The following is a 26,390-nucleotide window of genomic DNA, read 5'->3' as shown; positions in this document are numbered from 1 at the left end:
TTATTTTGTAATTCATTGACATAGAACTTTATAACAGGTCCTTATATCTTTGTGCAGTTTAACAAATTAATATGCACATTTATTTTTGAATTGCATAACGGGTACCACCAATTCAAGGGCCATACCACCCTTTCTTAATCAAATTCAGTAATCATTAAAAAAATGTCACCTTTCCTAAAACGAAACAGGCGCCTAATGGATGAAAATGACACTGATGAGGAGGCTACTGCAGCCATGGCAAGTAAGAAGTTCTGCCAGAAAATCACAAGACCGCACAGAACATCACAGTGAATTGACGTGGCAACAGGATACAACTTTACAGTCTCCCGAACAGGCAATACAGTCACCGTGGCATCATGAAACACCCAGACCACAGAGAAAAAGCCTCTAAAGCGATGACCGATTAATAAGATGTAAGATTTCTTTTTGTTTTTTCTATCATGTATTCACTGTTAGTGTAAGGCTCATATCATGGCAGTGGTGGTGTGGTAAACCTTTCAATACCTGTGTTTAATGTTTTAGCACTTCTCCATGACATAATATCTAAACAAGAAATTCTTATGGAGCAGCAGAGGAACATTATAAGGATGGTGCAAGATCTCAAAGCAAAAAATGTTCGGGAGATCACAGAGGCACAGAACCAAAGTCCAAAAAATGTTTCCAATTGAAGACTTAAGTTTATTAACTTCCCTGTAAAGTGATCTTCGATCCTGTCCCATAACAAGACAAAAAGTGGTAGGTAACACTGTCAGAAATGCAAAGTTGCATACCGTTATCCACTTACAAGCCTGGTTGTAATTACTGTTATAATTAAATGCTGTGTGTGATCAATCTAAAAGATGACAAATCTAACAACAAAAACTATTTAAATTTGTCTAATTTGGTAAATATAATATCAATATTAGAAACAAAAGACTGGTTGACTGGTGACTTTGACTGGTGGTGTCTTGTAATACAAATGATTTATGTCTCTATTGTACATTTTCTTTAAAAGTATTTTTAACTCTGTATTTGTATGCTCCTATTCTAGAGGCTGTAAGAAGAAATCCTGTGTGTGCACAGACAACTGAGCTGGAGGTCGAAAAAGTTATTAAAGGGTTAGTTCAACCCCAAAAAAATAATTCTGTCAGTAATTACTCAAAATGAAAAGTTGAATAAAGTCGTTGTTTTTGTGTTTTTTTTTTTTTGCACAAAAAGTATTCTTGATGCTTGATCAACTTCATAAGGTTGAGCCACTGTAGTCACTCTATTTTAACAATGTTTTTACTAACTTTTCTGGGCCGGCAAGTTTCACGTACAATAGAAGCCTATGGAGGGGTGATCCAGCTCTCAGATTTAATCAAAAATATCTTAATTTGTGTTCCGAAAGATGAACGAAAGTCTTACGAGGTTGGAAGAACATAAGGGTGAGAAAACTACTGACAGAATTTATTTTTGGGTGAACTAACCCTTTAAAAGTTGGTTTCATCTAACTGGTGACCGCAAGGCTGGCAGAAAAAGGACACCTTTGCAAAATGTTAATGTAAACCACACAATTTGAGTTATCAGGGAATCTGTTTTACATTGTTGCAACTTATATTTTTACCTTTTTTGCACATCTGTAAATATAATTTGTATTTCATTTGTCTTTTATAACCTGCTTTTTGTTTGTTTCTGTATTTTACGATTTATGCATGACATATTTACACTTTTGCTTTACTGTTTGTATCAATTTAATTTATTGCTTGGTTTCTGTTGCTTTTTAGTATGGTGCCTGAGAGGGCTCAACACGCTGCAACAGAAGAAAACAGATGCAAACAAAAACAGCAAATTAAGAAAACATCTTTATCACTTGTGCTACAAATTCGCAAAACACAACCAAATACAGAAACGCACTGCAAATGGCTGACCAACAACGCAAATGTCTACTCGACAGTGGTGTTTATTGTTTTATTATTATTATTATTTATTATTTGCATGGTATTTGCAGCATGTGTGTTGTGAAACTGATGTTTTCCTAACTTGCTGGTGTTTTTCCTATTTGCATGTTTTCTTCTGTTGCAGGACGTTGAAGTCTCTTGCCGTTTGCAGCGCGTTTTTGTATTTGGTTGCGCTGAGTATTTGCAGCATGTGTGTTGTCAAACTGATGAAGATGTTCCCTTTCGAAGGGAACTCAACAATACGTCATCGACGTTATGGGGGAAAGCCTCAGGCATGACAGGTGTCTGAAATCACTATCAAAATCACATCAATCACATTGACCGGCGACAGCCCGTGAATCATTAGCGTGAATGATTAACGTGCGACCTGGAAGTATATGAGGGCGCCTTGCAAACATGACAAATCATCTCATCGTCTTCAGGGACTGTTTGTATGAAACGCTATTCAAGCTTACGTCAGAAAAAGGTAAGAGATGAAACGCACAGCAAAGGCGGATTGTTTTCGTAAGTGTGCCGACCCGTGTCCGAGGTTTCTGACACCGGCTGACACACACGAGCTGTGCGTTTTTTGCCTGGGAGAAGAGCACGCACGGGAGGTTCTTGAGGGAGCCCTCTGTGCGAACTGCGAGTGTTTTTCTCTTAAAACGCTCACTCTCGAGTGAAGGGGATTTAGCGTCTGGTCCTCGTGGTGCAGGTCCCGCTCGTGCCGAGGCAGAGCGACGACTTACGTCATGGGGTTCCCAGATGGAGCTCGTCGATCGCCTCGAGAGGGCTGTTAACCTCTCAGACGATTTGACGGCTGACGAGGGCGAACTGCAGGTCGATGGGGATGATTACTCACCGACTGTTCCTGCAGTTGCGGCTCTTCCGGACCCGCAGGAGATGGCTGAGGAGGTTTTTGATCAGATAGATCCTGAACCTCCTCAGCCACCCTGCCCCGTGTATGCAGAGCTGGTGGATGTGATGGAGCGCGCTGCTGGAAGGCTGCAGTTGCCTTGGCAGCGCGCTAGAGGAGAGACCGCTCGCGGCAGACTCGATGATCGGTTTTTCCCCGGCCATACACCACCAGCTCGGGTGAGCCTTCCATTCCTTCCTGATCTTCACTTGGAGATCGAGAAGGCATGGAAGAACCCATACTCTGCCCGTATTCACCAACATCAGCGGGCTAGTTTCGCTGATGTTGAGGGGATCGGAGAGTATGGGTATGTGTCAATGCCGGCCATTGACGAGATGTTCGCGAACTATCTCGTATCTGGGCGGGCAGCGACACTGAGAGCTCCAACCCTGCCATCCAAGCCGCTGACAACAACAGCTCGTTTGAATGGCAGAGCATACACGGCAGTAGGTCAGGCCGGCGCTGCACTGCACACTATGGCGGTGTTGCAGGCATACCAGGCCGACCTGCTGGGGGATATCGACCAGGGGGCAGGGATGTCCCCTGAGGCGGTGGCTGAGCTGCGCCGTACCACGGATTTGGCTCTCCGGGCTACCAAACAAACCGCCGCCGCAATCGGCCGGTCGATGGTGGCCACGGAGAGGCATCCGTGGTTAAATCTAGCCGGCATCGGGGAGAAAGAAAAGGCCTTTCTCCTCGATTCGCCGGTTTCGCCTTCCGAACTCTTTGGCACCTCCTTAGAGGCGGTGGTGGAGAAGTTCAGGGAGGCGAAGGCGCGCTCAGCAGCGTTTAAGACCTGTATACCGCTGAGATCCGCGTCCGCACCCGGGCAGGTGGGAGAGCCTGGCCCTTCACGGTCTGAGGACCGTAGGCAGGGCCAGCGAGCCAGTGTCGCCTCTCGTGCGCCCCCTCCCTCGAGGAGCAGGTCGCAGAGGAGGCGTGACTCCCGCAACAGAGGAGATTTGAGGGAGGTTATCCAGCACAAACGCACACGGCGTTGGTAATGGATAACCTCCTCGGAGGGTCTCGAAATCTGCCCTCTCTCCTCTGACCCCCAGGCGTTCATTACATCAGGCCTGGGGATGGGCCTATGATGAGAACTATGTTCTGATGGCCCACCTAGGCTTGGTTAGTGGAAACGCCCCTTTCAGGCATGTAAAGTGGGGATCCCAGGTTAGTAAGAACTATCTGGTGAGTCTTCACTTCGCACGCCGCAGGTGAGCTGCTGGTCTTTATAAAGAGTATTTTTTTGTGATAAAAAAATAATATGTTTCTCTTTACAGACCTCGTTCCCTGTATAGAGTTATGGGGCCATGTCAAGGTAATAAGGTAAGAAAATAACTTTTTTGGATTATCAGGGCCCTGAAGTTCCCCGTTAGGTGGCCAGAATGATAACTATGTTAGCCTTCGGGCTATTAGCCACCTCAGGGTAGAGTAGTTGGTCTCTCTCTGATAGAATTTTTTACTTAGAGTGTTGACTGACGCTAGAGCTTCAGATAGATCTTATGTCCGGCCCATGGGACCGTTTTGACTTTTCTGAGTATTTCGCCTCTTTAGCTCTGTTGAGTTTTCATTAGGTTGAGCGTTCTGCAGCCCTTTGTATGGAATAATACAGACTATATTCTTTAGTAGGCTGTGGCTCCTCTGAGCCCTCAGATAGACCTATGCTTACAGGTTGGCCCTCACCAGGGCCGCCTCTGTAGCTGGCCTAGGCTGTGCCAGGGATATTAGAGGCGTTCTGCTAAAATTAGCTTTTCTTCCTCTGACCCTTCACTTTGTGAATGTAGGTTTTTGGCATCCCTGTATAATCAGCCTCCTTCCATGGGAGTCGTTAGGCCAAGGCCCGCCCCCTTCTCTGCATTCTGGGGTGACTAGAGTAATGCAGCGTGGTGCAGAGGATGGTTTAAAAGGACATGGTAGGCCTCAGTTAGGCCTCCGTGGTATATAAGTCCTTTTGAGCAGGGTTAGGCCGTCTTTCGCTTCACGAAGAAGACTGAGTCTCCTGCCCGACCCTGCCGTGCAGAACTGGCCTACGGATTTAGGCCGCCAGTATGGGCTTCACTTACCTCGCTGAGCTACTGCTCGAGCGCCGGGTTGTAGGTGGTTGGCTTTCATTCAAGCCCCACTCCCCTAGGTTGGGCACAGATACATTTCTGTCACCCCCTAGAGCCGCTGGCAGGTCCGCCCCGTGGTAACCTCAGGGTGAGGTGTGAGTATTCCCCTGTGATTCAGGGTAGGTCTGAGTACTTCACTCCCAGTTCTGTTTATCCTACCTCGCACCACTATGGCTCGGGTCGAGTATGAAGTAAGACTTCACTTCTTCTTTGGTCGAAGTACGCTCCCCTGTAGCCAGAGCATTTCCCTGAGCTGACGCCCATGCATAGATGGTAGGCCCCTGACTAACTGGGGCCTCCATTGAGGCAGAGTGGCGTATGTTGTACTCCCCTTGTTTTTAAGGGTGCTAAGCTCTCTTGCTGAGTACACTGCCGTGGGCAATGTGATTAGGCACCAGGATGCTGTAGGCGCTGTGTAAACAGCTTATCTGCCAACGAAGGCTGCGCCATCAGGTAGTAGGCCTCAGCAGGCCTCCTTGTATGGATAGCCCCCAATAGGGCGCTGTAGGCCACTTCTCGAGAGAAATGGTTGGCCTTGGTGGTTCGGGCAGTTTGCTCACCGGTGGGTAGTAGGCCTTAAACAGGCCTCCTCGGAGGTGAGTCCCAACATTGTGGGACATACTTTATAGCCGCTACAGGTAGCTAGCCGTACTAGGCCGCCTGTGGGTGGGCCCAATAGTTACGTTGGTGTAGTATGGTTCCCAACAGTGTTCCCTTGTAGCAGAATTGACTTGCTATCAGCTAGTAGGCCCAACCAGGCCTCCCTGATAGGCGAGTCCCCAGCTGGCTGGCCTTAGCAGGCCGCCTTGGAACTGTCACCCGGACTCAGCTACCAGTTGCTATCAGGTGGTAGGTTCCTCAGGCCTCCCTGAAGGTGAATTCCCACTTAAGATGGTTATCAGGTAGTAGGCCTCACCAGGCCTCCCTGGAGACAAGCCCAAGGACAGACAACTGGACAGCTAGCCTGACTTTCTATCGGGTAGCAGAAAAAGCTCCCAGATATTATGGCTGTCAGGTAGTAGGCCTCACCAGGCCTCTCTGAAGACGAGTTCCCACATGCTGTGATTATCAGGTAGTAGGCCTGATATTACTGCGCCGAGTCGAAGTGCTCCCAAGTGCTATTCCGCCATACATTATAGTTACCCGCTTAGAAAAGGGCCACGTTTTATTTTGTGTCACCATAGTTGGTCGAGTAACTACTCGTGTAACTGTATTTAAATAGGGAAAACGTGGAGGTGTTTGGTCACTTCTAACTTCATTTCTGTTTGGATCCTAATGAATGAACTGGGCTAAGTTAAGTGCTATCAAAGTTTCGCTGCGCGCCAGAGCGATTGAGTGCACGCACTGAGACGAGAGAGGTATGTATCAACTCGTCTTAGTTAAGGGAATAACATAGTTTAATATGAAAAAACAGTGGAGTGTTCCTTTTAAAGGACAGCATTGTAAACATTTATAAATGAAAATAAAAGTGAATCCTGATATTAAAAGGCCCAGGCTAATCACATAGCAAAATAAACAAAACAAAAAACTGCCTGTGAGCAAAATAAAATGAAGTGACCTAAACCATTTCTGAACACAAGACACCAACTTGTAAAACATGCCCTAGAAAGGTAAAGGCTCAGGTAAAAGGCTATCCAAAAGTGCATTTAGCGTTTAGCATTTGAATGTCTTTTAAAGGCCAAGCCCCTGTTGCGTACAAAATCTCGAATGTTTTGAATGGATCTTTTCTCCAAGATAGGTTGTTCCTTTTCCTTGCACTTCAGGCATTGCTCACTGGTGGCAGTGACACTGTTTTCAATAAAAGGCCTCGAATGTTTCATCACAGCTTGTATCTCCTCCTCAGACCATGGTCTCTTCACACACCGCTGAAACCTGAACAATTAAAAAAAGATTAGAAGATAAAAAAGATAAAAGATCCTGCAAGTAGGGATGTTGCTGTTCAAAATTGACAAACAGTTAGTTAGATTGTTTTCATTAAAGGTGCTCTATGTAACTTTTAGCGGCCTCTAGTGGTGATGTTTCAGATTGCAACCAAATTTTACAAGAGCGCTCGTGCTCGAACTCATAGACAATACCGTCTATCACGCAAATATCTCGGCGAATACTAGACGGATTCGGCGAGCACCGAGCTCGTTGGGACCATCTAGTCGAGCTGAAAAGAACCATATAAGCTCCATAGTTTTTGGTGGTGTTTTCGCGGAGATATTAGCAGAAAACCATCGGGCGCGCTGCAAAATTGCGGACGCCGGTGACGTCACGATCTCAGAAGAGAATCGCTCGTATCTCTGGAACGCAAAGACTCAGAGAGCTCAAATTCAGGGGAGGAGGTCCCAGGGGAACCCTTGCCCGAACGCTAGAGTGGCGGGCCTCGGGGACGCCCCCTACCGGATCGCCGTTCGCTGGGACCCCCGATTTCGAACGGCTATAACTCGGGGAGCCGGGCGAGTTGGACCTCGGGGGTGGGCTCGTTCGAAAGGCCCCGTCCAGCACTACGAATGATTAGAGTCTTGGGAATATTGATCAAAGATTGACTGAGATATAAGCCGAAAAACGTGCGCCTTTAACCGGACGTAACTCCCTGACCGTCTACAATAGACTGTATATAAGGAGAGAGGCTCGGGAGCGCGCATGCACGTCACATCCGTTGGATTTCGCGGTAAATCCGACCCGGAGACTTCACATAGAAATAGGAATACTGGCCTTCAGAGGTAATAGCAAAACTCGACAAGTGGATCATTTTAATGTGTGATTACAACCCCTTCACACACAGGCAATAAAAAAAGGATTCATTTTAGTAGAAAAGTTACATAGAGCACCTTTAACATGACATTTCATTACACTTCTTGTTAACAACAAAATACATCCAGCTTCTTTTTATGCTTTATATGTCTAACCAAACATAATATAAGTGTTGACTGCACATTAGCAAGTGTGCCTTGTGATGGACATGGCACTGCATTTAAATAATACCTTGAGTAACTGAGTCAGGGAGATGAGGTGAACCAGAAGTTACACAGGCAGCGTTCCCCTGGTCATCTAAAAAAATATTGCACAGTATAAATGTATGGGCTTAAAGAGCCTGTCTGCCTACCAATCAAACACCATGGGCATGGAAAGGATACATGTAAAACTGTAGACAGCCAATTCTATACCGTATTTTCTGCACTATAAGGCGCACCTTCAATGAATGGCCTATTTTAGAACATTTTTCATATATAGGGCGCACCGGATTATAAGGCGCATAAGATACTGCAGTCAAACGTTTGACTGGGTTTGCGTTATGCATCCACTAGATGTGCTAAAGGGAATGTAGCGAGTGCGCGGCACCGGAGGCGAGGCGTTTATTAGTAAGCGTGAGCGCGCTGGTGCGGAGCGCAGCCTGACTCATATGAGTCTTCATGTGCGGCAGCTCGCTGACAGCAACAGCTGGCTGTTTTGAATGAGACGACCCAGTTACTGTGAACGGGGAGCGCTTTATGAACAGTCTGTGACGCGCGAGCAGCGCCGGGGACAGTGTGTCTGTTCGTGTGTCTGTGAGTAAGAGTGAGCGCTCGTGAGCGGGCACGTGACTTACACACATAACCTGATTTATACGAGGTTGAACTGGCCGTGTGACAGAGCGGGCATAAGATGGACACAAGCGCGAATTCGCCGGCGAATTTAATAACACGGAGCATTATTAACCAATTGATCCAATTAACCAATTGATCCATATATAAGGCGCTCCGGATTGTAAGGCGCACTGTCGTTTTTTGAGAAAATTAAAGGCTTTTAAGTGCGCCTTATAGTGCGGAAAATATGGTATTATAATAACTATACTCATGGCAAAGATGTTGAACCGGATGAAGTCAGGAGAGCGTGACTGTGCAACAATACCTTGAGTGATAATTTTACTAGGAAATTATGTAGATTTTACATAGGCCAAATCTTCCCTGTTGTTTTAAAATGATCATGCAAACTACTGAACACATCAAAATACAAGCCACAAAGCATATGTGTCACAATGAAGAGAGATGACAAAAAGTTAAGCTTCTAACAAAGTTTATAACCATCGTACTACTGGAAAATTCCTGACTAAAAAATAATTTTTTATATACTCTAATGAACCCATAGATTCCAGCTCATTACATGAGTTATTTTGGGAAAACTTTGGGTCCATCATTCAGATTATACCTTGAGCTGCAGTCTCGGAGAGGTGAGGCGATTCAAAAGTGCCAGAAGCCAACATTTCTTCATTGTCTAAAAACAAAACAAGACGACAACAAAAACACGTTGGTATCAACTACACAGCAAAGAGGGTAGGCAATAAAATGTTCATACATGTTTGAAATAACAGTAGGCGGTTATCTAAATGTATAAAAAAGCCTTTCACCAATACAATTACAAAATCCGCAACACGGAATACAACAATTTCAGTAGCCTTGGGACCCAATTTTCACAGTACCTTGCAATGTGGAAACATTAGCGAGTTGCTGTGATCCTGTATCCATATCGTCTATGTCATCTATTAAATGACATTGTAAAAATGTTATTACACAAACCATACACATACACCAAGTAGATTTAACAACATGTAAATGATGCATACCACCAATTTCGTCCAGAGATTTTCCTTGAATATCCTTCACACTTCCCTTCTCCATAGCCATAAGCAGCTTTGAGATCTTAGCCAGCTGAATTGTTGATTGGGGCAGTCGATAGTACTCCCTATGCACCCTAATGTCATGGCCAAGAAAATCGGCCAGCTGGTCCAGTTCATTATCTTTCAAGTTCATGACTTGGCTTATTGTGGCGATCTGTTTGCGAAGGTTAGTTGATCTGAGGTTTTGAAGATCTTCAGCTCCATAAGCATCTGCAAATGGACCAAACTGCCCTCTGTAGTGACCATCACTACAAGGAGTAGCGAAGAGGTAATTGTTGTTTTCAGTTACTCCACACTCTTTCCTCTTACTAATGAGGAGTAACAAGTTAGCAGTCATATCAGGAGTCAGGATCACAGCAACCTTTCGTCCTTTTTTCCCCTTTGGGGAACTGGAGTGCCTGTGCGATTTCAGTATTTTCATTTACATGCCTCTCGAGATGACGTGCAAATTTTGTTTGAGGTTTTTCACATACAAAACAATAATTGACTTGGCTTTTAATGAATTTCGCTGATTTAGTTGGGGATTTACGTTGGCCAAGATTATCCACAGTACCCTTTTTGTTACTCGCATCTTTTGTTTTCTGCAGGTATGACTCTGAGCTTTCTGGTTCTGGTTCGGGGTCACTTTGTAGATCACCAGTAGTTTCTAGATCCATCAGGATATTCTTACAGATATCCTTTGAGTTGTCCTCTATATCCAGGGGTGCACATAACTGGTACGCAGGTACACATGCGCGACATAAATCAGAAATGCGTAATGCCATTTGTGTTATTACGCGCCTTTGCGTACTTAAAGGGTAACTGTCGCCAAAATGCAACCTAGGGTCTTTTTGTTAATCTACCGGAGGCAAACTTTCATTTAAAAGCATAATTAGAATGGAAACGCCACTTTTAAAGGAGAACTCCGGCGCAAAATGAACCTTTGGTCTAATTACACATTGGTACCTATTCAACCGTTATCTGAGATTTGTTTTCATGATTATCGAATGTAAATAGTTTTATCTCTAAAAACAGTTTAGCCTATAAAGCTATTATAACGCTAGTATATTGGGCATGGAGTAATGACAAATAAAAATCGCTTGTTAATACCACTAACAAGGCTCAAAATAGCCCCACACTAACACGGTAGCATAATGAGGGTCCCTACCTTCAAACCGAAGCATTGAGAACTTTGTAAGTGTCCAGACAGTTTAATAAGAAGATATTTTATACATACAGTCAACTTCGCGTATACAGGCAGAAGCCATCTTTGAAAAACAGTCTCTACCAGTTGATCTACGAACGCCGATCCAAGTGCGCTGGTGAGATGTGAACGAGCTATAAGTTGTGATAAGGTGAGCGAGAACAGCAGGCTTGGATCGGCGTTCGTAGATCGACTGGTAGAGACTGTATTTCAAAGATGGCTTCTGCCTGTATACGCGAAGTTGACTGTATGTATAAAATGTCTTCTTATTAAACTGTCTGGACACTGACAAAGTTCTCAATGCTTCGGTTTGAAGGTAGGGACCCTCATTATGCTACCGTGTTAGTGTGGGGCTATTTTGAGCCTTGTTAGTGGTATTAACAAGCGATTTTTATTTGTCATTACTCTGTGCCCAATATACTAGCGTTATACTAGCTTTATAGGCTAAACTGTTTTTAGAGATAAAACTATTTGCATTCGATAATCATGAAAACAAATCTCAGATAACGGTTGACTAGGTAACAATGTGTAATTAGACCAAAGGTTCATTTTGCGCCGGAGTTCTCCTTTAAGTTTGACCGTATTTTCGTTTTTGGTCAAATTGCCTTTTGAATGGGAGAGCTAGGGGCACATATATGATAGCATCAAAAATCGCTATTTTTAAAACACTAAGAAGGCTCGACACAACATGAAACTTTGCTGGAAGTATCACCAGGGGCTCTACACATGAACTCGGGCATTGAGAACATTGTTTGTGTACACAGAGTTTTCTAAAAAGAAAGATAGTGAACAACTCACTGTAGCTGTGTCCGCCGGAACAGTAACACCCGCATTTTGTCAGTCAAAAATAGTCGATCTCCGAATGCGAACTGAACTGACTCTGAATTTTAGTATTGTTTCTTATATGAGGATCCTTTTTCAAATACAAGGTCAATATTGTTTTTCACTTACGACAAAACAACAAATTATCCGTGAATTTATATGGAACTAAGCTTTAGGAGCTTTCCATCTTTACTCTCTCCTCCCTGTTAAGTTGCATTCGGAGATCGACTATTTTTGACTGACAAAATACCGGCTGACACAGCTATAGTGAGTTGTTCAAAATCCTCACCATGAAGTCTAATGAACTAAACAATCAAATAACACTTCAAATAAATTTTTTCCAAAGATGTTTTCTGTCATTTTAGGTAGTTTTTTTTTCACGCTGATGTAAATTTAAGTGTTCGTTTCTTAAAATAAGTTAGGTCTTTAGTTATTTGATGCTATAAAAACGGGAATGTGATGTCATGATTGACAGCTGTGATTGACAGCTTCTACACTGAGGAGGACTGCACTTATTAAGACCACGCTACATATGGGGTGAGTACCAAACACCATCTCCTGGTACTCACCTGAGTAACTCACTGAAAAAGTTATGTGCACCCCTGTCTATATCTATGGTCTGTTCTTGTTCAGCGAAAGTAACACCTAAATCAGGCATATTAGTGGTATGGGACTTTTTGGATGGTCCAGGCAACTCAACACTCAACTCTGTCCCTGAGCTTTCTGAATCCGATACAGATGCTGGGATGTACACGTCGCCAGATGAGACATCGTCCTGTAAAGTATATTAAATTATTTAATTAAATTTAATTAAATACAGCATACTTTAAATAACAGAAATACACATGGGAAGGATGGATGTCAAAAACAAACTGCTAAGAGCCATCCTAATGATATTAAGCATATTATACTTCAATGCACACTTACATCTGATATATCCCAGTCTTCTGAGGATTTCTGGAGGCAGATTTTATGCCACACACCACAGCATTCTTCACAGACAAAATTAGGCAAACCACAGCGTTACACAACAATTGATCAATTTCCCATGCTGACCAATTACATACTAATTTTCTTTTTAAATGCAAACAGCTTCACACTAATGAAACATGCAAAATACAAGACATACAAAAACATACAAGATACAAATCAAGAAATGCTAACAAAATGCACAGTTTGAGTGATGGCTAACATTTTCCATTTAGACAAAAAGTACACAGGTTTCGACCATTGAGGTAGAATTCAATGGAGTGGCAGAGCATTTACATTACCCATTCAAAGTCAAAGTTAAAAATGTATGTAGTGATCCCACACAATAAATTCACCAACGCCACTAAACATAAGCATAAAGTGGACTGAAAACTGAAGCATAAAGTGAGTTCAGAATGAAAAGCAGATTTTTTTCAAAGAGATCTGGCAGAATGGTCTAATGGGGAACAGAAATGCTGAAATGTTTATCCTACATTAATTAATATGGCTTGTGAGAATAAAAGGAAAGTAATTGGAAAGGTGTGGAGACACCTACAAGCATTTGGATTGCCAATTGCTTGATGGATCTATTGAATTAGGTCTGCATTTATTAGCCCTAAAGTTTTTGTTCATTATGACCTTTTATATACAGTATATTTATCATCTCAATTAGCCAAACTAAATTCGAAGTCCACATTCGAAAAGCCCACTCGAACTATTATCAACTCAGATGCGTAAATAAGTCCCAGTGACTTATTGGAAGGCACGAAGTTAGAAAAAGTTAGAAAAAAAACACTTGGAAATGCTTATTGGACAGTGTGATAAGGTTCAGTTCAGACAGGAAGGAAGAAGACAGGGGTCGGCTTGAGCTGGGACGTTCACTTTTATTTAGGTCATAAAAATAAACAAACAGGTGCGCACAGAGCGCGTTCACCGTGCACAGGCACAGCCAAAATATAATAACTCAGAATTCGTTGCAATCTCTTTCCACAGCAGCACACGCGAGGTCCCAGCTCGTTTCTCTCTCTTCTCTCGCTCTCACACGCCGGCTTATATCCGGTCTCTCCACGCCAATTACTGAAATCAGACACAGGTGTTCATCATCTGCACTTGACCTACTTACGCTCCGCTCTGCTCCGTCCTCTCTCTCCCGCTACAGACTCCGCAAAACCACGCCCCCCTCGCCACATACCCCCACCGCCCGACTCAGGCCGGGGAGCCATCCGGACTGCAGCCTCCCCCCCCCCTCCTCCTGGAGAGGAAATCAGCTACAGCCATCTGTACACCCGGCCTGTGGATCACCTGAAATTTAAATGGTTGTAAAGCCAGATACCAACGGGTGATCCGCGCGTTGGTATCTTTCATGCGGTGGAGCCACTGCAGGGGAGCGTGGTCCGAACAGAGGGTGAACTCCCGCCCCAGGAGGTAATAGCGGAGGGTGAGAACAGCCCATCGGATAGCCAAACACTCTTTTTCAATGGTGCTGTACTTCATCTCTCTCTTAGAGAGCTTGCGACTGATGTACAGCACCGGCCGCTCTTCACCCTCCACCTCCTGGGACAGTACGGCGCCCAACCCCCTGTCCGACGCGTCTGTCTGCAGAATAAAGGGGAGAGAAAAGTCAGGAGCATGTAAGAGCGGACCGCCACACAGAGCAGCCTTTATGCGGGTGAAAGCCTGCTGACACCGCTCCGTCCACTGAACCATATCTGGTGCCTCCTTTTTAGTTAGATCAGTCAGCGGGCTGGCGGTGTCCGAAAAATTAGGTACAAACCTTCTGTAATAGCCCGCCAGCCCCAGGAACTGTCTAACCTCCTTTTTGGTCTTGGGTCTTGGACAAGTCGCAACTGCTGCCGTCTTGTCAATTTGTGGACGCACCTGTCCATGACCCAAGTGAAAGCCCAGATATCTTACTTCCACCCGCCCAACTGCACACTTCTTCGGGTTGGCCGTGAGCCCCGCCCCTCTCAGCGTCTCTAGGACAGCTCGCAAATGCTGCATATGTCGCTGCCAATCGCCACTATAAATGATAATATCATCAAGATATGCAGCGGCATATGCAGCATGCGGCCGGAGAAGTCGGTCCATCAACCGCTGAAAGGTGGCTGGAGCCCCGAACAACCCAAACGGAAGAGTAACAAATTGGTGTAATCCAAACGGCGTTGTGAAAGCTGTTTTTTCTTTAGTCATGGGAGACAAGGGGATCTGCCAATAACCCTTGGTTAAGTCCAGTGTCGAATAAAAACGAGCGGTACCTAGTCGATCAAGCAATTCGTCAACTCTAGGCATTGGATATGCGTCGAATTTCGACACTGCATTCACCTTCCTGTAATCCACACAGAACCGAACTGAGCCGTCCGTTTTAGGGACTAAAACTATCGGGCTCGCCCAGTCACTGTTGGATTCTTCTATCACTCCCATTTCTAGCATTGCCTCTAATTCAGATTGAACTACCTTTTTCTTGTGTTCCGGTAATCTATACGGCCGGCTGCGAACAACCACGCCCGGCTCAGTCTCAACATGGTGCTGAATGAGATTCGTTCGACCCGGCAGGGGTGAAAACACATCAGCAAAATCTGCTTGTATTGATTTGACATCAGTGAGCTGCGAGGGTGAGAGGTGCTCTCCACCAGGGGCCAGAGCGAGAGATTGAGATTTTGAATTCACTTCTGGCCCAAGATCCTCCTCCCCACTTATTACCGTCGCCAGCATCACTGATTCTGCCTCCGACCATTTTTTGAGCAGGTTGAGGTGGTATATTTGATGTGCTCCACCCCTGTCCGTTCGAGCTACCTCATAGTTGAGATCCCCAACTCGCCGTGTGACCTCAAAGGGCCCTTGCCACTTCGCGAGTAATTTTGAACTAGACGTAGGGAGTAACACAAGCACTTTATCTCCCGGTGTAAATTGACGTAGTCCAGCCCCCCTGTTGTACAACCGACTCTGTCTGTCCTGGGCCTGCAACAAATTCTCCCTTGACAGCCGCCCCAAAGTGTGGAGTTTTGTTCTCAGGTCCATGACATATTGAATTTCGTTTTTACTATCAGAAGGTCCGTCCTCCCAAGCTTCCCTAAGGACATCCAGCACCCCACGGGGCTGACGCCCATAGAGAAGCTCGAAGGGGGAAAACCCCGTGGAGGCTTGTGGGACCTCCCGTACAGCGAACAAGAGGGGTTCTAACCACCTATCCCAATTTTTGGCGTCTTCGTGTACGAACTTTCGAATCATGGATTTTAACGTGCGATTAAACCGTTCGACCAAGCCGTCTGTTTGTGGGTGATAGACGCTGGTTCGAACCGATTTAATGCCCAACAACTCGTAAAGCTCGCGAATAGTACGTGACATAAACGCCGTGCCCTGATCGGTGAGAATTTCCTTCGGAATTCCCACCCGGGAGATTAGTTGAAACAGTGCACTCGCCACGCTTTTAGCGGAAATAGTGCGGAGCGGCACTGCTTCAGGATACCGCGTTGCATAGTCCACCAGGACCAATGCAAAGCGGTGTCCCCGTGCTGACCGTTCTAATGGCCCGATGAGGTCCATACCAATTCGTTCGAAGGGGGCCTGCATCAACGGTAGGGGGCACAATGGTGCTTTTGGGGTGGCCGGTGGATTTACCAACTGACATTCACGACATGCCGCGCACCATCTGCGCACATTTTCGTGAATGCCCGGCCAAAAGAACCGGGCCATGAGACGGTTTAGTGTAGCTGTCTGTCCTAAATGCCCGGCCATAGGATTATAATGAGCCGCCTGGAAAAGCATTTCCCGACGGCTTTTAGGTATCAATAACTGGGTTGTATCTTGTTTTGTCTGGGCATCTTGGGTCACCCGATACAACCTATCTTTTAAAATTGCAAAATAAGGATATGAGAGCGGTTGGCCAGGAGAAAGAAGCTGTCCGTCGATGGTACGAACCTGTTCAAATGCATTTTTCAGCGTTTCATCCTGGGACTGTTCCAAGGGAAAATCATCACGCCCAGGGAGGATGGTTCGCTCCTGAGCACTCTGCTCCCCTGAAACAGACCCCAGCGGTTCCAGATCAGCCTCCCCCAGCTGTGCCACCGCGATCCTATCCTTAGGTTTTTTTCCCCAAGAGGCATCCGAACACAAATACCCCAACAATTTATTAAACAACGGCCAATTAGTACCCAAAATTATCGGATGCAGGAGGTGCTGGTTAACTGCCACCTCTATTCTATGCTTTTCTCCCCTAAATTGAATATCCACAGGCAAAATAGGATACTTCACCACTTCCCCGTGCACACACCGAACCTTAACCATGCGGCTATTATCCAATGCCCTCGGTTGAATCAGGCTTGGATGAATGGAGGATTGGCTACATCCTGAATCCACCAAAGCCTGATATGTACCCCCCTTGATACTCACTGGTATTTGGTATAGGCCAGCCTGATCGGGGGCAGATTGTGGCGCATCGGGGACCCGGATCAGTGTCCCCACCTCCATCACTGGACACCGGTCAATGAAGTGTCCCGGGTCCCCACAGCGCCAACAGGCCGGCCCAGACTTTACCGCCGCCCTGGCGGCAGGAAGCGGGTCAAGCGATTGACGTGGAGAGAGCGGCATTGGATGTTGTGGAGAGACGAATCCAGGGGTCGAGGTCCCTCCCCTGGGAGGAGCCCTGGGCGTGGCTGTTGGCTCCGCCGGATAACCCGACCTCCAGCGGGGCGCTGGCTTCGGCGGGAGCCCTCCACGTGACCTGGGGAAAGGGACAGGTTTGGGAAGAGAGAGAGAAGGAGAGTGAGAGAGAGAGGCAGATGGTAAGGGGTCGCCGACCCCCGGGCACGCCACCATCTGATCCTCCGCCAACTGGATGGCCTGATCCAGCGACGCCGGGCGGTGGCACTGGACCCACTGCGCAGTTCCTTTCGGCAGCCTGGCCACGAACTGCTCCAGCACCACACGATCGATCACCTCCTCGACGTCGCTGTCGTCGGCCATCAACCATTTGCGACAGCAGTCCCGGAGCTGCTGTGCCATCACGAAGGGTCGGCCGGCCTCGTCCAGGGTTAGGGTCCTGAACCGCTGTCGATGTTGCTCCGGGGTCCGACCGACCCGCTGAAGGATGGCACGCTTGAGGTCCTGGTAGACCAGGAGATTCAGGACTGGCAGTTGGTGTGCGGCTATCTGCGCTTCCCCAGACAGCAGAGGGATAAGCCGCATTGGCGAGTCCTCCATGGGCCATCCCCGGTCCTCTGCCGATTTCTCGAATAGGTCCAAGAACGCCTCTGGGTCGTCCTGAGATCCCATCTTGTTGAGAGGCAGAGGAGGTGAATGGTCTTTAGATGCGGGGATGGCCCGAACCTCCCGGTCCACCCAGCTCCGGAGTAGCTCGCGGTCCTCATGCTGAGCTTGGAGGAGTGCCTCGAACCGTTTGTCCTGCTCCTCCTTGATCATCAGCATTTGTTGGTGTTGTTCCTGGTGAAGACCGGCGAGCGACTGGATTACGTCTGCAAATGGTGACGCTGGCGGGGTCTGCATGGCGGCGGCGATCTTCTTCCCTCCCGGGTTTCGGCACCAGTGTGATAAGGTTCAGTTCAGACAGGAAGGAAGAAGACAGGGGTCGGCTTGAGCTGGGACGTTCACTTTTATTTAGGTCATAAAAATAAACAAACAGGTGCGCACAGAGCGCGTTCACCGTGCACAGGCACAGCCAAAATATAATAACTCAGAATTCGTTGCAATCTCTTTCCACAGCAGCACACGCGAGGTCCCAGCTCGTTTCTCTCTCTTCTCTCGCTCTCACACGCCGGCTTATATCCGGTCTCTCCACGCCAATTACTGAAATCAGACACAGGTGTTCATCATCTGCACTTGACCTACTTACGCTCCGCTCTGCTCCGTCCTCTCTCTCCCGCTACAGACTCCGCAAAACCACGCCCCCCTCGCCACAGACAGACACAAAGAAATTTGCAAGTTTGATAGTTTCTGCTCAAAGGGTTTAACATCATCTTTGAAGTTTGTGAGCATATGCGTAATTACAGAATGACTTTAGCAATGACCTGAGCGCACCACGGACTTGAGGGCATTTTGCTTGTGTTGATACTCATTAGACATAATGAAACGTTTGTGCATTATGCTTTTCAGCCAAGCAAATCTTTAAAAATGCTGACGAAGAAGCACAAACATTGCCCTGTTCACGTAGCGCATCAAACCAAGAACTGTGTTTTTTGCATTGGTATCGTCGTAAATATGGGATTGTTGAAATTCGTCTACAACAATTCAAACAGCGGTGTTTCGCTTATTGTTCGATTGGGTTATGTCATCTGAATGTGGGGAACGCTTTTCAGAGAAGATAAGGCAACGTTTTTTTAGCACAATTCACACACAGCGGGAAATACATTTACAATTACGTGAAACTTCGGCCTTCCGACCTTTTACCATCGTGTTAATTGATTTTGATTAAGATGAGCGAGGGAGAGAGCGCAACAGTGAATTGAGTGCGCGCGCGCAGCCGGGGCTCTCTCTCTGTTCCTTCTTTCAGTTAACATGCACCCTGTCACAAGCGCAGCAGTCAGTCGTCTACATTAGGCTACTCACCGATCAAATATGGCTCTGGCGGCCGACTGATGACTGAAATAGAAGCGGACTCGCGAACAGGTTGGGCAGCAAGCCAGGCCAGCCGGGTACCCAGTTTGTTTCAGCGCGCGTGTGCGAACGAACGAACACCACGTCACATGATATCGCTCAGGTTCTACTCGCAACATATAAATAAATCCACACGAATTTTAGGAATTTTAGAACAAAGTCCTGCACTTAACACAAATTGAAACTCATAGGCCTAGTTGGATGGGGGTTCGAAAATGTAATACCTTGTCAGATGACGTTTATTACTTTTTAATACTTTTTAATGCCCTTAATTTTGGCTAATTTCATTTACTTTTAATACTTTTTACAACCCCGCGGACACCCTGACATAACCTCAAACTGCAAGAAAATAGGTTGATTAAACCTGGACTATCTAATTAGGCAAAGCAAGAAAAGTAAAAACAATTCTAAGAAACTAAAGTAATTTTGTGCCAAAAAAGGTAAAAATCTGCGTACGTGTGTGTAACACAGACAAACTCAAGGTATGCAAGGACACTTTCCTTTGAACTTTTAATGACATCCATGCTCAAACTCTAAGACTTCCACTATTGAACTCCCAGTGTGTGGCACACTCAGAAAAACACCAGTGTTGGGGGGACACCGTGATTAGAAAAGACCATCCATACTGAATAGAGGACGTTACCACCGTAGCTGCAAGAGGTTTACTAAAACACTGAAAACTGCTCCATGGAACATCCCAGTACTTCTAACCATTGGTCAATTTCAAAACACAGGTGAATTCAAACTCACCGCACAAGCAGAGTCATTCGGCACGGCTCTGGATGAGTGACACCCTGATCTCGATTCGGTTTCTGTACAAGGGAACACAGGGAGATTCAGTGCTTGGCTTTCCTCATGTCATAAAATCACATATAGGCATAACATAGTTAACTCACATCCCTGATAGACAAAGTTCTACTCAAAATATCCATCAAGCCATAAAATAATCATCTAAAAATAGCCTCATAATGCCAGACGTTTTTCATGCTGCAAACCCTTAGCAGGCATGACATGCATTGCCAGAAGTTAACAACATTTACTCAAAACTATAACTGACCACTGGCAAGGTCTGTTGATGACACAGGGGGCGAGCCCTCCTGGTGCTGGACACCAACTTCACCAATCCCCTCTTTCGCAGAAGAAGTGCCACATTGACCTCTGACACGGTGCACCTAAAAAAAGAACAGCAATATGCAAAGATGAAGAGGCATCAACTGGTACAGTGTCCATTTCACCTAAGAGGGACACCCTCAATCAAACCTTTAAGTTTATGACACTCAAAATGATGTAGACAGGGAAACAAAATGTTAAATGATGACTATCTTGTAGACTTGAAAATCATGCTTCCCCCATTTAATGTTGAATCACGGAAGCTACACCAGTTACTTTTGCCAATAGATTTATTATTTAAATGTGTGTCATGTCAGACAGAGAGAAACAGGCATATAACAATAAGGCTACAGGTGAGGAAGTCTCATTCTAGATTTAACTGTTCCCCATTTGTCTATCTTCTCAGCCCATCATCTCTGAGTTTCCTCCTTCCTCTCACCCCCTCATGCCTTATGTTTCTCTGTGGTGGTACAGTAAGATTGAGCTTTTATACATCACAAAGAGTCTTACAGCTTCCTTGTAAGGTAACAAAACATGTTGCTCTGAGCTTCTTAAAATTAGAACACATATGTCATATGTACACGTCATGCTTAAACATGGCACAATCCACTTCCATATTAAGAACTAACCTTGTTGTATACATTAGTGGTACATTTGCATCAGTGGAAACATTCCTTTCCCTGCAAAGAACATGCCAACTGTCTCTGTGAACATTGCATTGCAGACATAGTACCCCTAAGCAAAATATAACTCAAGCAGCTCTCTGCTCAGCACACATGTACAAACACTGTCTGACTTCATAAAAAACATTATGAAATTATTATTAAAATGAATAAAGAAAAATAATAAAATAAAAATGAAATAACATTAAACAATATTTTTTTCAGTCTTCATATCTTTACAGACAAAGATTTTCAGACTGTATCTGCAGTATGATTGTAATTCATTCATAAATATGTCCCTTACGAAAATACATCAATTCTAAACATTCATACATCCCGCAATAAACAGCTGAATTCAAACTAACCTCATGCTCAGGGCTGTCTGGTGTGGGACTGGATGACTGAACTCTGCTCTCAATTCGGTGTCTGTTGAAGAGAACACAGGACATGAAGGCACAATGCTTTACAGGACCCCAGTATTTACCAGGCATTGCTTATTCAAGCAGGGACTCGCTTCTGAATAATTCTGTAGAGAAAACATTGGGTTCCAAGTCATGGGCGTGGTCACCAAGCACTGCAACAGAGTGTTGGCCAAAAGGGAAGCTTGCACCACTGAGCTGTGTCTAAACAAGTTAAACAGAAAATGCACAGAAAATGATTTATTTTTTCTAGATAAAACGATATCAAGAGTTCGATAAATGTTCGATAATGTTTATGCGCCAAAAGCGGAACGAAACTCATTTGAACCGCGCAGCACACGGACCGTTTATCCGCTCGGCTCAAAGTCCAAACGGCAGCGCGACCTCACTAGACCAGACGTGTTTACTCTGATCATCTCGCTCACGAGATCCAGTGAGAAGCGCTTGAGTTCAGCGAAATGTCTCAGTGATTTAAACCAGTTTAAAGGCAGATGAAACAGCGCTGACAAATGGGAGAAACACTGTGATACAGTCGGAATCTGAATTGATACTGAACCCATTTACCATAGATTTACTGTAACGTTAGCCTAGTAATATTAACTGCACCATGAAATGTGGGATATACTGAATTGTATTATATTATTAATGTAGACAATGTATTAAATGACTAATGGAATATAATTACAGTATTTATTAATGTATTTAGCCTACTGTTTTTCATACAAATACCATAGGAACCATAAAGTAACATTTTGCCATGATAGTGAGGTGCTGTAGGCTATGCCTGGTGTTATCTGTGGTTATCATGATCAAAATGCATGATGCTGGATGACCAATGGTTAATTTGAATAAAACTCAAACAGTCAGAATATTACATTTTACCAAATAAAAATGTGGTCATTATATATTTTTTTAACAGATGTTACTGTTTTTGTTAATGAACATAAATTTAACATAGTAGTATTAGCTTGAGTTAGGATGCAGATTTACTGTCAACTCACTGACAAATATGCGTTTCGAGACAAAACATGTAATATTAATATTGCAGCCTGCACTGCAAACTGCAAAAATGACAAATGTTTGAATGTTCTACCTCAGATTTGTGAAATGTTCACCTGTTTGGCAAGAGTTTGTCATGATATGTTCTGACAATAAAGAGTAGTTTAAAACCACAATTAACGCTCTGGTTTCTACAACTTTCACTTAGGAGCAAAAATCAGCCTTTAAACTAGAAAGAAATAAAGATTTGACATTTATCGTGATTATTATCAATATCGACTGATATAAAAAAATTATTGTGATAATTTTTTTTGGCCATATCGCCCAGCCCTACTTCAGAAATCCTGACTTCTAAACATAGAAGAAATCTAAACATATTAGTGATTCTGAACCTACCACCATGTCTTCCGCTTCCATATGAAGTCAAACATGAAGATCGAACATGCATTGTGGTACAGTTTACGTCTATGTTCAGCTTCAGCTGCATCAATGAGCTCCCCTCTATACTCCACCACAAAGTCTCCTTGATTGAAAACAGCTAAAGTGAAGATACCACGACCTGCAGACACAACCTTATTAGACACAGGGCTTGCAGACTATCCATTGGATACAACTCAATTTTCAATTCTACATGTAGAATAATGAATACATGACCGTTCCCAACATGTCAGAGTTCAATCATCTAAATCGGCAGCCTTGAGTCTGTCCACCGGTCTTCCTCAGGGATCTAATTTAGGGCCTTTATTATTCTCCATTTATATAAATGACCTCCCATTCGCTTGTCCTGATGTTTCTGTGCAGATGTATGCTGATGACACCGTAGTCTATGCACACGGTAGGAATATCTCTCAGGTGGTTGCGAAGCTCACTAACTCCATGGTTAACGTCACAGCTTGATTGAAACACTCCTGCCTGCAGCTGAATACATCAAAAACACTAGCAATGTTTTTTACCAAGTCCCACAAAAACTTCAGTGTTGAGCCAGATATTTTTGTTTCAGGGGAAAAACTGCAGATCGTGTCAGAATACAAATATCTGGGAGTTTTAATTGATTCAAGGTTATCATTCTCATCACATGTAAAAATGGTCTGTAATCGAATTAAATTTAGTCTCAGTAACTTTAGACACATTCGCCATCAAATGTCCACACAGGCAGCAAAAATGTACATGCACTCTATGATTTTCTCACACATCACATACTGTTTACCCATTTGGGCACAAGCTAGTATTACATCTTTGAAACCTCTGCAATCACTTTACAAACGAACTGTTAAAATTCTGGATAAGAAACCATGTATTTCTTATCATTGTCCAATATTGCAAAAATATAGATTACTCAGTTGGGATAATATGGTTAAATATTCAAATTTATGTCTTATTTATAAAATTATTCATGGTATATCTTCCCCTCCTCTCCATCAGTTTGTCAATACCCGAACAGTTGATTACTGCAGGACCAGAGGTGCAGCGAGGGGAGATTGGATCATTCCCTTTAGAAAAAGTGTATTTGGTCATACTGCTTTTTCTGTTCGAGCTGCTGCTGAGTGGAACCTCACCCAAATAACCATCAGAAATATAAACACGTATAGTTCCTTTAAGATTCAGTTGAGGAAATGGCTTATTGATCATCAGAGCTGTCAACATTGACCTATTACTAAACCTGCTCTTGCTGCACACTGCTGGCTCTTCTCCTTATGTGTGTGTCATGTTTTTACAAGATGTTTGTCCGATTGATGTTTTGATGTGTTTAGATTATACATTCTAATGTAATAGATATTTTTACTAAATGTATTTTAATTTTTTTAGTGCAATGTAATATGTAATCTCTTTTAGGGTGACTTTTACCATCTGTCTAGGGACTGCAGATGAAAAATAGCCTTTAGGCTAATTCTGGCATATTGACAGTAATGTTTATGAATATGCACTGTCCCTGTAATAAATTTTAAAAAAGTGTTGAATACAGTAACAGACCCACTATTAACTAAAATATTATTAAAATACTATTTAACAACTTAAATTTTATATTAATGTTTGTAAAATTAATAGTCATAAACTGAAAACAATTAGTCATAATATCAATTCAAGAACCAGTGACGTGTAACCCTAGCCTGGGAAAACCCAGACAACTTCCGGCAAATTTAGATTTGCTTTGCAAGGTAGTCTGGCAAAGAGCTCATTCAAGCCCATTTCCAATCCGTCGAAATCGCGGCACCAATCAGAAACGTTGGGGCGGGCTTTACACGATGACGACAGCACAGCGACGGAACTAGGGGTGTGACGGTTATAGTTGAACACCGTCAATTATTAGAACTCTATAACCGGCATGTTATTAAAACATTTTTTTCACAAACATTTTTTATCATAGAGAATGTTTAAATACTAATATCAGCTTACGAGGGAAACGGAGGCGGAGTTAGTGGTGCTTCAGAGGCTGCTCCTGCTGGAGATGATTCGGGAGATGTCTGTGCCCCTTTACCGATCAGTAGACTTGTAGTCAAGACCGCCTAAACCGAGACCAAGACACTACCAAGACCCGAGGGTATCGAGACCAAGACAAGACCAAGACCAAGACCAAGACAGACCAAGTCGAGACCAAGGCCGAGACCAAAAAACAGACTAGTGTTGTTGAAGCCAAGCAATAACTTGTAATATTTTGTTTTGCATTGCCTGCCTATCTCTGCCGATTTCGAAGTCTCCAAATGAATCCATTCTGCAACTTTTAAATACATAATTATATTTTTAAAAACGAAATTATAAGCTTAAGTGCAGGATCCGAAAGTTGGTTGTTTTGTCGCTATGGTTACACACACACACACACACCGTTGGCGGTGCGCTCAAAGTCATCTGTCAGTTGTGCAGTTACCCAAAATCTCCTGAATGAAGTTAAAACCCATCATGTCACTGATATGTGTTTTACTAAATATTAATACATCAAAAACTGTACATGATATGTGTTTTTTAAATCAAGTGATCAAAGTGCTCGTTGCCGCTACGATCAGTGGCGCGGACACGGTGTTTTCTCGTGGGGCTCGCGCACACACCGCACTGTCGCACTGATATTGTCGTATTGTATTGCTAAATCCCCCGACCACTATGTCGGTCTGAGACAGCGAGACCTAGACAAGACCGAGAGGTCCGAGACCAAGACAAGACCAAAGACCGTCAAGGCCGTGACAAGACCGAGACCACATAAAAGTGGTCGAGACATACATCACTACCGATCAGAGCGCGCGCTGACACGGAGTAAAGCCTTGTTTATACTCGACGCGTCCGCACGAGCGCGAAGGTGCGCGCGGCAAAAATGACACGTTCGGTGCGCAAGACCCCATTTCGCTTGGCTGTGTGCACGGCTTTTTTTGTAACGACTTCAAGCCGAATCTGCCCGAGCATGTACGTCTCACCGCGCGTCTAAATTGCAAAGTTCATTGCAAAGTTTTTTTTTGTTAAGGCTTTGTTTACTGTGTGTGATTTATTTAATGGAAAGCACATTCACTTCTAGTTGTCTTGCTGGTCATTTTAAATAAACGTAGAGTAAGTAGCTAATCAGTGTCTGCTCGTTTATTCAAACTAAGTTGTTCTATAACAGACGAACGTCGCTCTGCATACGTCATCTCCTTCATCGCTCTGATTGGTTTTAGGTCTATCCAATTGCGCCCAGAGGCATTTGAGCGACGTCCGTTGGTGACGACCCTTTGGAAATGATTTGTCTATGAAGCTTTGCCAGACCCTAACTCAGTTACAACTAGAGCTGGGTTTCGATTCAAATTTCAAGAATCGATTCGATTCCGATTCTCAAGATCTTGAATCGATTATCATTATTCGATTCGATCCGATCCGATCTGATCCGATTTTCGAGATTTAGATAAGTGTTTTTGTTTTTTTCCAGCTGTTACCTGAATTACAGGACTGTAGTTATGCAACATATTGATACTATTAGGCTATTATAGACATTTAACTGCTTGTTTTTTTGAACTTCATGAATATTATTCTTCCATCTCAAGAATATTATTCTTCCATCTGCTCCTTTCTGATCATGGAAATGTAAAG

General features: G+C 44.3%; 1 long non-coding RNA gene across 1 annotated transcript; it reads left to right on the top strand.

The window, feature by feature from the left end:
* The first annotated feature begins 268 nt into the window (after positions 1 to 268).
* Positions 269 to 1,803, top strand: LOC130099797 (uncharacterized). The gene is made up of 2 exons (XR_008808458.1): positions 269 to 413; positions 1,746 to 1,803. It is a non-coding gene; the product is annotated as an uncharacterized LOC130099797 (long non-coding RNA).
* Positions 1,804 to 26,390: the final 24,587 nt, after the last annotated feature.

This window comes from Rhinichthys klamathensis, unplaced genomic scaffold (genome assembly GCF_029890125.1).
Source record: "Rhinichthys klamathensis goyatoka isolate OS25496 unplaced genomic scaffold, OSU_Roscu_1.1 h1tg000236l_1, whole genome shotgun sequence".
NCBI classification, from domain to species: domain Eukaryota; kingdom Metazoa; phylum Chordata; class Actinopteri; order Cypriniformes; family Leuciscidae; genus Rhinichthys; species Rhinichthys klamathensis.
This window is presented reverse-complemented; position numbering and strand designations above follow the sequence as displayed.